Raw genomic sequence first — 13,517 nt, forward strand, 5'->3', positions numbered from 1 at the left:
GACGTATTTTGACGTCATCAGCTTTAGTTGAATGGCCTCACTCAGTTGAAAAACTTTCCCCGATAACTTAAATATTAGAAGCAAGTTTAAGTAGTCACGAGCTCAAATTTTAATTTTCAAGCTATATTCAGGTATTATTTTATTGAAAATCTATCAACATACTGTATTAATTTTACGCAGTTAAAACATTTGGATAATTTAGAAAACATTCTTCTCGGACTAGGCGCGTGAACCACAACATAAAACCAAGTGCCTTGTTTTTGGAACAGTGTAGCTTCAATTTTGATATTTTATTTACTTATGAAATGAAATGAAATGTTGTTTTACAAATATATTCAAGTCACAGTGTATTACCGCATAACACCATCCACATAACATGATGTGCAAATTTTACAATTTTTTAAAGCTCTGTTTAAGTAATTATTACTTACTTAAATGTTACTTAGCGTAAAATTTTGCGAGCATTTCCGTGCAACGTTCAAGATTTCAAAATTTAAACTCTTCATATCAATCACAGTATACAAAAGTGTGTTCTTTTCGCATTTACGACTATACATAAGTTAAAACTCTTCATATCAAAATCGTATACAAAAGTGTGTTCTAAATTTTCGCATTTCCGACTATACGAGTACGTTTGAAGTACAAACTGATTTAAACCGACAATGATTGTGAAAGAGCTAAGTCACAGTGACCGCTATTTCTTATATTCTTATTCGGTTACAAATTCCGCTTGTCATTTTTAGACCGTGACCAGGATGCTGGAGTGTAGTCTAGATGAAAGTCACATTAATTAGTTTAATACAAATTAGAGTATTTGTTTTACTCGCAATTAAAGATCTTGTGAATTAATAGATAGAGTAAAATAATCATTAGGTAACGTTTCCGTGATTGCATGCCAGGTACAGTTAGCTATAAACCGAATTATGATAATTACTAGCAATGCTTCATAGTTTTATTAATATAGATTTTGTGTTACAAGTTCATCGATTAAAGGTGGTATTAACATTATTTATTTATGTTATTGTAGAGGAGAGGTATCAGTGTTGGTAATAAGAGGGTATTTAATGACTTGAGCTCAGTTGTTTGTTCGGCAGCGTAGAAATCGTTATGCTGCCAGACGCGTTAGTGATTTTGAGTAATAATATTTTGTGTTGTATTTATTGTTTATCATAAATTGTTTAGTGTGGGCATAGAGAACACGTCGGGCAGGGAAGGTGAGTGTTGATGCATTTTAAAGGGATCCCTTAAACCTTCTCTCTAGTCACAAGTCCTGGGAGCTGCTCAAGGTGTTTCCTCTACCACAAACTGATGGTACAATCACTTTCGCTACCCACATTTGCTCCTGTGGGAATACCATGGCAAAAAGTAGTAAAGCGCTAATCCATACTATATTTTATCTCCGTGACAAATTTCATTAAGATAAGTTCAGCCATGTAAACGATGTAAACAATTCGGCCTTATTTATGTATATGTATATACGATATGTAAGGATCAGATATCTTCAATACGCAACTTAATGCAAGCTAAAGGAATAAATATAGCTCATTTTGACAACTTATACCTACTACATAACTAAAGAATATAGAGGCATAGTAAACGATTTCTAAAAAAACCTAAGCCCCTAATATGGAAACAGAGTAGGTAGAGAGTAAACGCGAAGAGTAAAAAAATATATCTTCAGAAAGAGCTTTAGCTTGTATGTGGTTTTAAAACGCCTGTTAACTTAGCAGATACTTAAGAAAGCACTATAACGTTTAATACATTAGCCATTGTGGAATTCTTGCCGTCAATAAGTTAGAGTTAAAAATTGTTTCGTTGCTAAAAGCTGCACTAATTCAGTTTCAGTTAGGTTTTCTTTTTTTTAATTAAACGTGTGCGTCTCTGGACTGCGGGGTATTTTAAATTTGCCGTATGCGTGAGAGAAAGAGAAGCCATAGTGGCACCGTAACGCGTTACATAACGAAGCGGTTTACCCTCCCATAATAAGTTATCACTTCAAAAACAATTGTATGTGATATTTCGTTAAAACAGAATTGACAATAATTAATAAGTTTTTCGGTTCATGAATTCATTATCGAAATATTAGGTACATTATTGAAATACTTTCGAGTGAGTAATGAAATACTTAAGTTGGTTGACTTTTTTGGCTTTTTTTGGGTTGGTTTAGGCTAATAGGAAGCTTCGACTGTGGTTAGTTACCACCCTACCGGCAAAGACGTACCGCCAAGCGATTTAGCGTTCCGGTACGATGCCGTGTAGAAACCGAAAGATTCTTCCTAACAAGTTAGCCCGTTTCCGTCGTAGACTGCATAATCACTTACCATCAGGTGAGATTGTAGTCAAGGGCTAACTTGTAAAGAATAAAAAAAAACCCAAGTTATTACTGTGATTCTTCCATTTACACGGTCTAGCGTTACGTCATATACAGACGGGCCTGACGTAGACATATGACTAGCAGAGATTGGCATCTAGGCATCTCGGGCCGACAGCCATGACGAGACGGTGAGACTTTCGCAAGCGTGTAGCCCTCAGACCAATTATTGTATAGGATCTGCCTCGCTAGACGTTACTTTTCTGTGAAATTATATGATCAACGATCTAATGCGATTATATAAACTGTCTCTATAGAATCGATGTTAAATAGTTGTAATCGTGTTCGTCGGTTAAAGAGCTCCGTAAAAATACCTTTTTGTGTAATTGAATTGTGTAAAATACAGGCTCAAACTTCTAGTTTAATATAAGATATATACCATTGCTCGTTCGTTTTCCTCAGAAAATGACAGACAATTTTGTTCGTGACTATGAGTGCGATACAGGTCCTTCTATAATTGGTCTGAGGTGTAGCCTTATCACGTGTAGGTTTATTACAATCTTACATCGGCATTTTTGCACAGCGGCGCGGTATGTATAATATACTATCAAATAAATTAAGTATATTGTTGTGTAACGCTGCAAATATGCATAAAACTTGGTAAAAAAAAAAACAGTCAGTAGAAGATTTTTTGTATTAAAAACAATATTAACAAACGCGAATTCGTCCGCATGAGATTCAGTTTTATATTTTTTTTTTGGGATGAAAGTAGCCTATATGTTGCTTAATGACCTCCTATATCTTTCAGTGAAGGTTGCAATCAAAATTTTAAGCTCTGAAGAATACACAGTCAATTTGCTTCATTACAGACATACACTTAAATTTTATTTACTTATACGAGTATGTATTGACGATATAAGAATTTTATTAAACTTACTTTTCTAAATATTATCCTATCCTACTATCTTACTAATATTATAAACGCGAAAGTTTGTATGGATGTTTGTTACTCTTTAACGCCGCTACTACTGAAGCGATTTGGCTGAAATTTAAAATGGAAATAGATTTTGCTCTGGATTGACACATAGGTTACTTTTTATCCCGAAAAAATCCATGGTTTCCCGAGATTTGCGAAAACTGATTTTGATGATATAAATGTTTGTTACTCTTTCACGCCTCGACTACTGAACCGAATTAGCTGAAATTTGGTATTAAGATATATTATAGCCTGGAATAACACATAGGCTACTTTTTATCCCGAAAAAATCCACGGTTTTCGAGGGATTTGTGAAAAACTAAAGTCCACGCGGATGAAGTCGTTGGCGTCCGCTAGTTATTAACTATTTATTATATATAGAAAAGTAACTTTTACAATTTTATTTACACATTTCCAAACGTTACAAGTCAAAGAATAACATCGTTTATATTTATATTGTACCTACGTACAAGGCGTTAGTTATTCCGGTCGAGTGGGTCCACCGAAAATGAGATTTATGGTGGTTATAACAATGTATAATTTCACCCGCGCGACCCCCATCTTGGGACTTAATTATTTGAGTCACGGAATCCCAAAACCGTCCGGGAAACCTGAGGGATCAGAGCTTTGTTGCTTTTTTTCCGATTGCCTAAATAACACCCCCGTTTCATATAACTAAACATATTTAGCGTTCCGCGGGAAACGGGACGAAACGGTTGACACAGTTGGTGTAACTCGAATTTTTTTATTGGTTCTTTTTTAATAAATTTTGCCTTACGAAATGTTGAGTCGATATATTGTTGTCTGTCCAAGTTGTCTTGTCCAAAATATAGCTAAAGATTTTTGAATTATCTACTATAAGCTTTATCTACTCATACAATAACGACATCCTACTAATCAGTCGTATTATATGCGAATGTGAGTTTGTTTCTTACGCTTGCACTAAACCACCAAACCAGTTTTTTAAATGTTTTCTCTGTTGTGTTCACTATCAGTAAGTATATATACAGGGATTCAATATAATTATCATTTATATCCTACGGGAAAGTAAACTACGCGGGTGTCATTGTTTAGTGTTCATTTGCTTCATCATCATCATCATCATATCAGCCGATGGACGTCCACTGCAGGACATAGGCCTTTTGTAGGGACTTCCAAACATCACGATACTGAGCCATCTGCATCCAGCGAATCACTGCGACTCGCTTGATGTCGTCAGTCCACCTGGTGGGGGGTCAGCCAACACTGCGCTTACTAGTGCGGGGTCGCCATTCCAGCACTTTGTTAATTTGCTTAGAAGTCAATAATTCAAATGCCATATTTTTATTTCTTCTCCAACTAAGGAAATATCATATTCAAAGACGGTACAGCAATAGTTCTACATAAAATTATCGATCTAGACTATGGATTTAGGCTCCTTAAATGTGTAAACTGGACAAATGACATGAAAAGCTATACACTCTAGGTCTAGAGCTTTATACGTCATTTGTATTAATTACTAGCTGACGCCGCGCGGTTTCACTCGCGTGGTTCCCGTTCCCGTAGGAATACGGGGATAATATATAGCCTATAGCCTTCCTCAATAAATGGACTATCTAACACTGAAAGTATTTTTCAAATCGGACCAGTAGTTCCTGAGATTAGCGCGTTAAATCAAACAAACAAACTCTTTAGCTTTATAATATTAGTTTAGATTATCTGTGTTAAGTGTGGCAGTAAACTTTGGCTAACTACCTTGTATGAGTTTCTAAAAAAAAATGTACCGAACACTCACAATCTGAATGCCGTCACACACGCGACTGGTTTTTTTCGCTAATTCCAAAAAATAGGTGAGTAGAACTGTCAGACGATAAGCCGACAATCCGCTTACGTTACAGTGTGTAGGACTGTAGGTGTGCGGTCGAATTAGAGTAAAATATAGACTCATAATGATCCATGTCGACGTTTTCCTGGGGCTCGCAGCCCCCACAGATCGATTGGGTAACTTTGATATAGGAACACGATCCGATTAGCTGGTTATTAAGCTTCGTATAAATCGTATAGTAAATATTTACTTATTGTTGTAAGTTTCAGTAGCTTTGATTGCCAATACTAATTCACTTTTATATTTTTGTAAGAATACAGGAAGTATTTAAAAGGGAAATACTTGTATTATACGAGAATCCCTACAAAAAACATTGTTTTGTGCAGTAAAATGCCAAGACTAAGGCATATTGCACTGTAAAAAGTTATCATATATTTTGAAGAGTCAAGCTCCGAAGTTTAGACGGCTTTACTTAACATGCTCTAACTCTATTTTTATTATGGTAACTTACCTAAGTATAGGACTCCTATCTCAATCTGTAAGTTTAGTTTTAAAGCCAAAGCCGTAGAGACCAACGATCTATCTTATGTTGTTAATATATTTATTCTTGTATTATTTATCAAGACGAAATATTGATTGTACTGTAAAAACGTTATCAGATTTTATGTAGTGCCAAGCTACTAACTCTACACGCCTTTACCACTCTCTACCTCTACTCTTATTTTGGTAGACAACTGAATACTGGTACTCCAATCTTAGTCGGTAAGCTTATCTTTAGAACGTAAACTGTCTAATTGTAAAAAAAGAGAAGAAGAAATACTTTATTGCACTCAAAAACACTAAATAAATAAAACATTTAAAAAAAATGAATAACTTAAACTTAGCATGCAAAGAGCAGCCTTTGATTCCGAAGGATGTGGGTTCGAATCTGCTCCGGGTATGCACCTCCAACTTTTCAGTTGTGTGCATTTTAAGAAATTAAATATCTCGTGTCTCAAACGGTGAAGGAAAAACGTCTTGAGGAAACCGGCATACCAGAGATTTTTTTGATTCTCTGCGTATGTGAAGTCTGCTAATCCGCATTGGGCCAGCATGGTGGACTATTGGCCTAACCCTTCTCATTCTAAGAAGAGACTCGAGCTCAGCAGTGAGCCGAATATGGGTAGATAATGAATGATGAATGAACACAAAAACATTAAATAAATAAAACATTAATAACTTAAAGTTAGCATGCAAAGGCGACCTTATGTAATAGGCAATCTCTACCAGGCAACCCCTGATGAGAGACCAACCGTATATATAAAATATTACTCAGAATATTTCGTTACTTTTCCTCCAATAACTGTAACATTTATAAAAGTGAGCGTGTGATGCGGTAGGCTAATACGGTAACGCGGTCACGATGATTAAGCCAATTATATCTAATTGTACTTATAACACTTTCTTACTTTACGAAATATGAACACGAAAAAGCTAATTGAATTTTCCATAGGAAACAGTTTGAAAACGCTTCACTCGTTATATTTTTTTACTAAAACTACAAAACTAAACCTCGACTAAATTAATTATTATTAGGGTAGTTGAATCATATCAAATTTAATATAAATAATATTAATTTTGTATAGTAGGTAGGTATATGCAATGAGGGTCCTAAATATATCGATATTAATCTAATCTTAATTTAGAAATTATGTATTTTTTCTAATTTTCCAAATTTCAAAATTGCTGTCGTCAATTGTTAACTAATATTTTGTCAAACGCTCCGTTTGGTAACGGATTTGTTAACATGACGTTATGAAACAGTTAAAATATCCATCATGGTTCACAGCGTTTTGGCTCGTATTCTCAAAAAAAATATATATTATTTCAATCTAATAGAACGATAATGAACAATTTAAGACCATTTTAAAAAAGTGTCAATTAGCTCATTAAATATACTTAAACAATACATATAATTTAAATTTAGTATATTTCCTTTTTAATTTTAAATTTTTATAATATGTAGTTATAGATACTTAGGTACGTAGTTTTAATATTATTGTAAAACTTTATAAAATTGGATAAATAAAACATTGCATTCTTGAAAAAAACAATACACACATCATCTAGCCCAAAGTAAGCAATACATTAACAAAAGATTAACAAAAACGAGTGTGTTCTATACCACACGACTGAAATAATACTTCTTTAACTCTCCTCTCAACGTCCGTTCGCCACGCCCGATTACAGATTTCGTAACTCTCTAACTCAAGCTTATTCCCTAAGTCAAGTTGCTTAAAAAGTTTTAGTTCAAGAACATTCGAAAATGACACCCGTACTTACGAGGAAAAACGTGGAAAGTCTTCAGCGTAATAAAATATGATGTATAAATAATTTTATTCCTTTATCAGCCGTTTTTTTGGCGTAACATAATTCGCGTGGGGAGAGATAGGAAAATAGGATAGGAAAAATAAATGGAGCTAGTCAGTTTCCAAAGGCGCTTGTCATCTAGTGGTAAGGAATGCAGGATTTTCGCTGCGTAGATTTAGTTTTATGTCGAGTGGGAAGATTGGCGTCTGCGGGTCGCGACTGTGTCTCGTCGACGCGCCTAAAGATGCTTTTTTTTTTCAAGGACTTAGGACTATACTAGAAAGGATTTGTACTAGATATTAGAGGCAAACACTAGCGGTTTACCATTGATGCATCTAGTTTTTTTCTCGTCTGGAATTTTCATTACTTGTTGAAAGTAGTAAGTAGTTTACTGAGTTAGGAAAACAAATGAGAGATTTTTACATGGTTGTCGCTCCCATTTCTATTGCTTGAAATTAAAGTTTCTAAAAATATCATCTTAGTCTTTGAAGGAAACGTCTGTTCAAATTTTAGCTAAGGGATCCTTCCGATCAATAAGAAACTTTCAATTCAAAATCCATTACATAGAAATCAGTTACCTAATAACTATATGTATAACTTCAGCTTTATAATACCTAATATATAGCTGAAGAGTTTGTTTGTTTGCTTAAACGCGTTAATCTCAGGAACTAGTGGCCCGATTTGAACAATTCTTTCAGTGTTAGATAGCTTATTTATCGAGAAAGGATTTGTGCTGTTGATATATTATCTCCGTATTCATACGGGAACGGGAACCACGGGTAAAACCACGCGGCGTCAGCTATGCTAGTATGAAGTAGAACAAATATTGTAGTCATTTTAGCTTCAGAAATTGTAGATAAAATATCAATCATTTGCAGTTTTAACAGTCCAGAGAATAGAACAAAGGGGAAAGGATATTGAACTTGAAGACAAAAGCTAGTAAGAAATAAAATTAAAGAAAGTGAAACCAATACTCTCGGCCCGTCTAACTATATTAGTGGACACTTTAACGGCTAGTCGGTGGAAGGCAATAAAAACTGACTCAGAGGCGAGATAATATGAGAGAGAGCAGATATTTATCTATACAGCTAAGATACAACGAACTTTGACGACCGCGTGGCGCAGTGGTTATTAACCCTGCTATTTCTTTTTTTCTTTTTTTTATAAAAGAATATTTGCCATATTTTTAAATATGACCAACATTCCCATTCGCCTCCACCTAGTCGGGAAAGACTGTATTAGGAGTGGGTACCACAATAGACCAACGGCGCGGGGATCGAACCACCACCCCTCGGTGTCTCGGTGATGAGTCCGACCGCTCTTACCTTTGAGCTATTGAGGCTCACATTGCACGATTTCCTCAACTGGAAAATGTTTGTGTGATGAATATGTGTGTTTTTCAGTGTCTTAGTGTATACATTATACTCCACTGTCTTAGTACCCATAACATAGTCTTCGGCAGTAATTTTGTTTTTTTTTTGACAAGAAACGAACATCTTTAAAAAAAATCATTTAGAAAACTAGTTTTTGAGAAATAACGAACATAAAATTAAAATGCATACTGTTTAATATAAATTATAAATTCTCGGCTCAGTCGCGTCTTCAGGGCTTTTTAAAGTTTTCAATATTATGTTAACAATTATTTATTACAAAAGTGTGCAAGGCCTTGTTGCTGAACTTGTCTCTATCTTATCTGTTTTCTACTCAGACCAATTATAGAAGGACCAGTATCGCACCCAAATTCACGAACAAAATTGTCTGTCATTTTCTGAAGAAAACGAACTTAGATTTGGTATATATCTTATACTAAACTAGAAGTTTTCACCCGTTTTTTACACCATTCAACTACACAAAAAGGTATTTTTAAGGAGCTCTTTAACCAACGAACACGATTACACATATGAAACATCGATACTATAGAGACAGTTTTTATAATCGCATTAGATCATTGATCATATACTTTGACAGAAAAGTAACCTCTACCAAGGCAGGTCCTGTACAATAATTGGTCTGAGGTTTTCTATGATCGCGTGTTGCATAATCTTGACTATATATTTTTTGTATCATATTAGACTGTTGGTAAGCAGACATTGGTCATTCCAAGGCGTTATCTATAACCCGAGAATGTTATCTAAGAACAAACGCAATCTGATGTCTAGATAGTGGTCTCTTTTTGAGATTAAAACAGATTCTATAAGATCGTTAATATCTATATAACTTTATCTTTATTTTATTTACATTTAACCGTTACATATATCGTAGAATGATAGATTATACTAAAGTTGCTATGCTTAACAATTTAATTAACGTAGATTCTTCTCTCGTTAAAATATCGGAATAGAATCAAAATCTGTGATTGACAGATTACATTTTATAAATTAAAAAAAAAACACGTATAAAGGTAGGTACCTATTTTGGCAATTAAGGGTCTGGACTCGAACTTGCTATCTCCTAAAGCAACCATGACCCGAATACAATATTACTCTACTGTACTTACAAATTACTGTCAGCTTTTAATCACTTATGGCCTTTTTCAATAACCTATCTATCCGCCAATTCACTTACTAAAGTTAAGAAAATCTATCTTTCTGTTCTTATCTGCTTTTCAATAACCTACTGACAGATAAACTGTCAACAACATAAACTGTTTGACTATGTAAAGATAGTTTGACTGTTACTAATAATCGAGGATCTATCCGTAATCTTGGGTAGGTTATTAAAAACGGCCGTAAATCTAAATCAATATGCTATATGAGTGCCATTTTTTATCCAGATCAACCGTTCTGTATAAATGGTGTAACTAAACCGACTATGGGTTTTAATTAGAATAGAAAATTATTTCAATAAAGAAGTGTTATATTTAATTATGTCGGAACTAAGTAAGAAACTCAGCTGTCTCGAGAATCATCTAGGATGAGGTCAATCCGTGCCGTTCAGAATATTAGAAGGCGCCTTAGACATTTCAACTGCGGCGCCTCCCCCGCCCACACCATTGATTACCAGTCCGTAACCGCAAACAAAGCCGGGATGACGAGCACAGTTGTCTTCCCCAAATTCCAAATACCGCTAACAAATTGTTAGTCTGCCAACGATGTAAGTAATTTGTATCGTTTAAGTATTCCCTGACGTCTCAGTTTATAAAGGTGAGGCTAGATGTAAAATGTTATACACGTAATATAACACTACTATATTGCTTTTATTTAACATTACATAACACTGTAAACAATAAATGTCCACAATAATAAAACATGCTTATTATAAAACAAATTCCTCCGGCGCGTCTGTTTGTCTTTTCATGATAAATACGAAAATATTGAACGTATTTTCATGCGGATTTTACCAATAAATAGTGTGATTAATGAGGAATGTTTACATATATAATTTGTCGAGATTTGATTTAGTAGAAGTTGTATAGTTTTGTGTAGTAAGTATGCCTTTCTGACTGAGAGTTACATACTTGTAGCTTTTGCCGTGGAGACCCTTGGGCCATGGAATCGCAGTGCCAAAAAATTTCACCGAATCATCCGCGGCTAGTTGCCTCGACTGGTGACAGAAGGGCTGGCTCATTTTTTGCGCAAAGGATCAACCTGGCTGTCCAGCGCGAGAGTGCAGCCAGTATTCTTGCCACCATTCCACGTGGGCATGATTTGTATGATTATTAGGATAAGTTAGCTTAAGTTCGTTATTGTTTTTTTTTCTCAATATAAATAAAAAAAAGGTTTAGGTTATACAGCTACTCGTATTGTCTGCACTCACCTTAAGATAAAACATCCGATATTTCCGCTTTTATAGAATGAATAGGGGCTGAAATTATTTACAAATGAATCCTTTCTGGTTAAACGTACTTTATTACGGCTTCTTGGTTAGTGCTCTCCAGCCATTTAACTCTTTGAAATTGACTCAACGGTTTTTTGAAGACTAAAAATGATACTCGAGTTGAAATGTTTTTGTGGGAAAGTTTCTGTTCGTGAAGCGACCCTCTTAAAGCGGACTCTTTGAATGGGTTTCTCATATTTTTTACTTATCATTGCTAAATATTATTTTTTGAAATTTTGGAGCAAGCAATCTTAAATTTTGAATAATATTTACTTACTTTTGTTATTTGTGGTCAATAGACAAGTTTAATGTGAACATCGTTCTTGTATTTTCGTAGGAGGAAAAAAGCATTTGAATTTAGTTTACGAGCGCTATTTGTAGAGACTCTACCACCGTTTCAAAAAGCAGGTTCTGCTGAGAAAATCCCGTAAGAAACTCAACAGTTGCTCTTTTAAAATATAGTTTTATTCAATATTTATTACATATAATCATCAATATTCTAATTCTTGTCAGTTTCCTTAAATTTTTCCCATGTTGTAATAGTTATTCTGCTAATCGGGGAGTTGCAATATCACAAAAATCAGTCCAAGCGTTTTTTTGTGTAAAACATTTTGTTCGTTTCACATTCGTTATCAACCCATATTCGGCTCACTGCTGAGCTCGAGTCTCCTCTCAGAATTAGAGGGGTTAGGCCAATAGTCCACCACGCTGGCCCAATGCGGATTGGCAGACTTCACACACGCAGAGAATTAAGAAAATTCTCTGGTATCACAAAAATCGGTCCAACCGTTTTATGTGTAAAAAGTGGTGTACAAAAACATAACCCGACTTCGTTTAACATATACCTATAGCTAAGATTAAAGCCACCGCAACCAGTAACACAGACACAATACATGTAATGCTTTAATTATATGTCTGTATGAATGCAAAACAAAACAAAACAAGTTGGATTTACAATTCATTACCAAGTTCTTCATGTGTAATTGTGCAAATGCTCATCTGTTTTTATAACGAATGGTACACGCGTGAACAATTAAACGGTCGGCACGATGGCCCGCGACTTTCATACGATTCGAATACGTGAGCCAATTACTGCATTCAAGTCCACCACCACTTAATTGATATTTTCTTCGCGCTGCAGCAATTCATAAGGAATTCGTACAATCGATATCAATATATCGATACGAATTCTTTATGAATTGCTGCAACTACTCTTCTCAGTAGGATAGTAGCTCATCGATCGTATGCTTGTCTTGTCGTTTGCGAGTCTCAGGAAATGATTTGTATTAGAGAGTTCTTTTTGAGTTGTATAGTCCATTTATCGATGAGAGTTAGAGGCTATATAACATCAAGCTACGACCAAAAGGAGCGGAGCAACCGTGGTAATTGTGGCTAAAACGGGAAAAACATCCTTTTTTGATAATTGATTCTTTCAGCACATTCGCTAGTATATGTATTCTTATGTCTGCATTAATAAATGTACTTCTGAATGTATGATGCACATAATTTCAGAACACTATTCATAATTTTTTTCACGTGTCTGATAATACAGAGCATAGAGTATCAGTCTTTGCTCTGTAACGCCTATTATTAGGTCGTAATGATAATAACTAGGTCGGGAGATTAGCATAACCAGAACACTACAAAATTTTGGACGTATGTATTTTGAAAAGAAAATTATCCGGAATATCCGAAGTTACCAGTGCAAAAACGAGGCAGTATATAAATAATATTTTCACTAAACAGCAACTCACTACAGTGAGATACACATAGCGTGTCATGACTTTATCATTTGTGCGGCATAAAGCCTGAGCGAGTGCTACAACAGTGGGGTTATTATTCAGCAGTTTTTGCCCGAGCGGCGCATTTGTATGCGATCCGCTTCGTCGGTGGCTGGCCGCGAGATTAGCGCCTGTACCCACCTACCCGCTGCGTAATTAAACAATTTCTGCCTTTGAGTTATTACGTACAGTTACTCCGTTCGTTTGCGGAAATATTCGCTCAATATCATTGAGTTACTCTGCCTAGATAAGACACAACTCATCACAAGCGTTTCGTTCGACTGAAGCGATATCGCCGCACTTCAAATTAGTTTGTCATTCATCATCATTCACAGACGATGGACGTCCAGTAATGGAAATAGGCCTCTTGCATAGATTTATAAACAAAACGTTCCCGAGACGTTAGTAACGAGTGACGAAGCTGAAGTAGAAATGGGCAGGGCACAAAGTTCGAAGTACCGTTGAAGGTCCCAAGGTGCT

At 35.3% G+C, this 13,517-nt stretch overlaps 1 protein-coding gene across 3 annotated transcripts in view; it reads right to left on the minus strand.

The window, feature by feature from the left end:
• LOC112044442 (protein alan shepard) overlaps positions 1 to 13,517 on the minus strand; it is a 161,727-nt gene that overhangs the window by 38,391 nt on the left and 109,819 nt on the right. The gene's annotated exons all lie outside the window — the stretch shown is intronic.

This window comes from Bicyclus anynana, chromosome 14, assembly GCF_947172395.1.
Source record: "Bicyclus anynana chromosome 14, ilBicAnyn1.1, whole genome shotgun sequence".
NCBI lineage: Eukaryota > Metazoa > Arthropoda > Insecta > Lepidoptera > Nymphalidae > Bicyclus > Bicyclus anynana.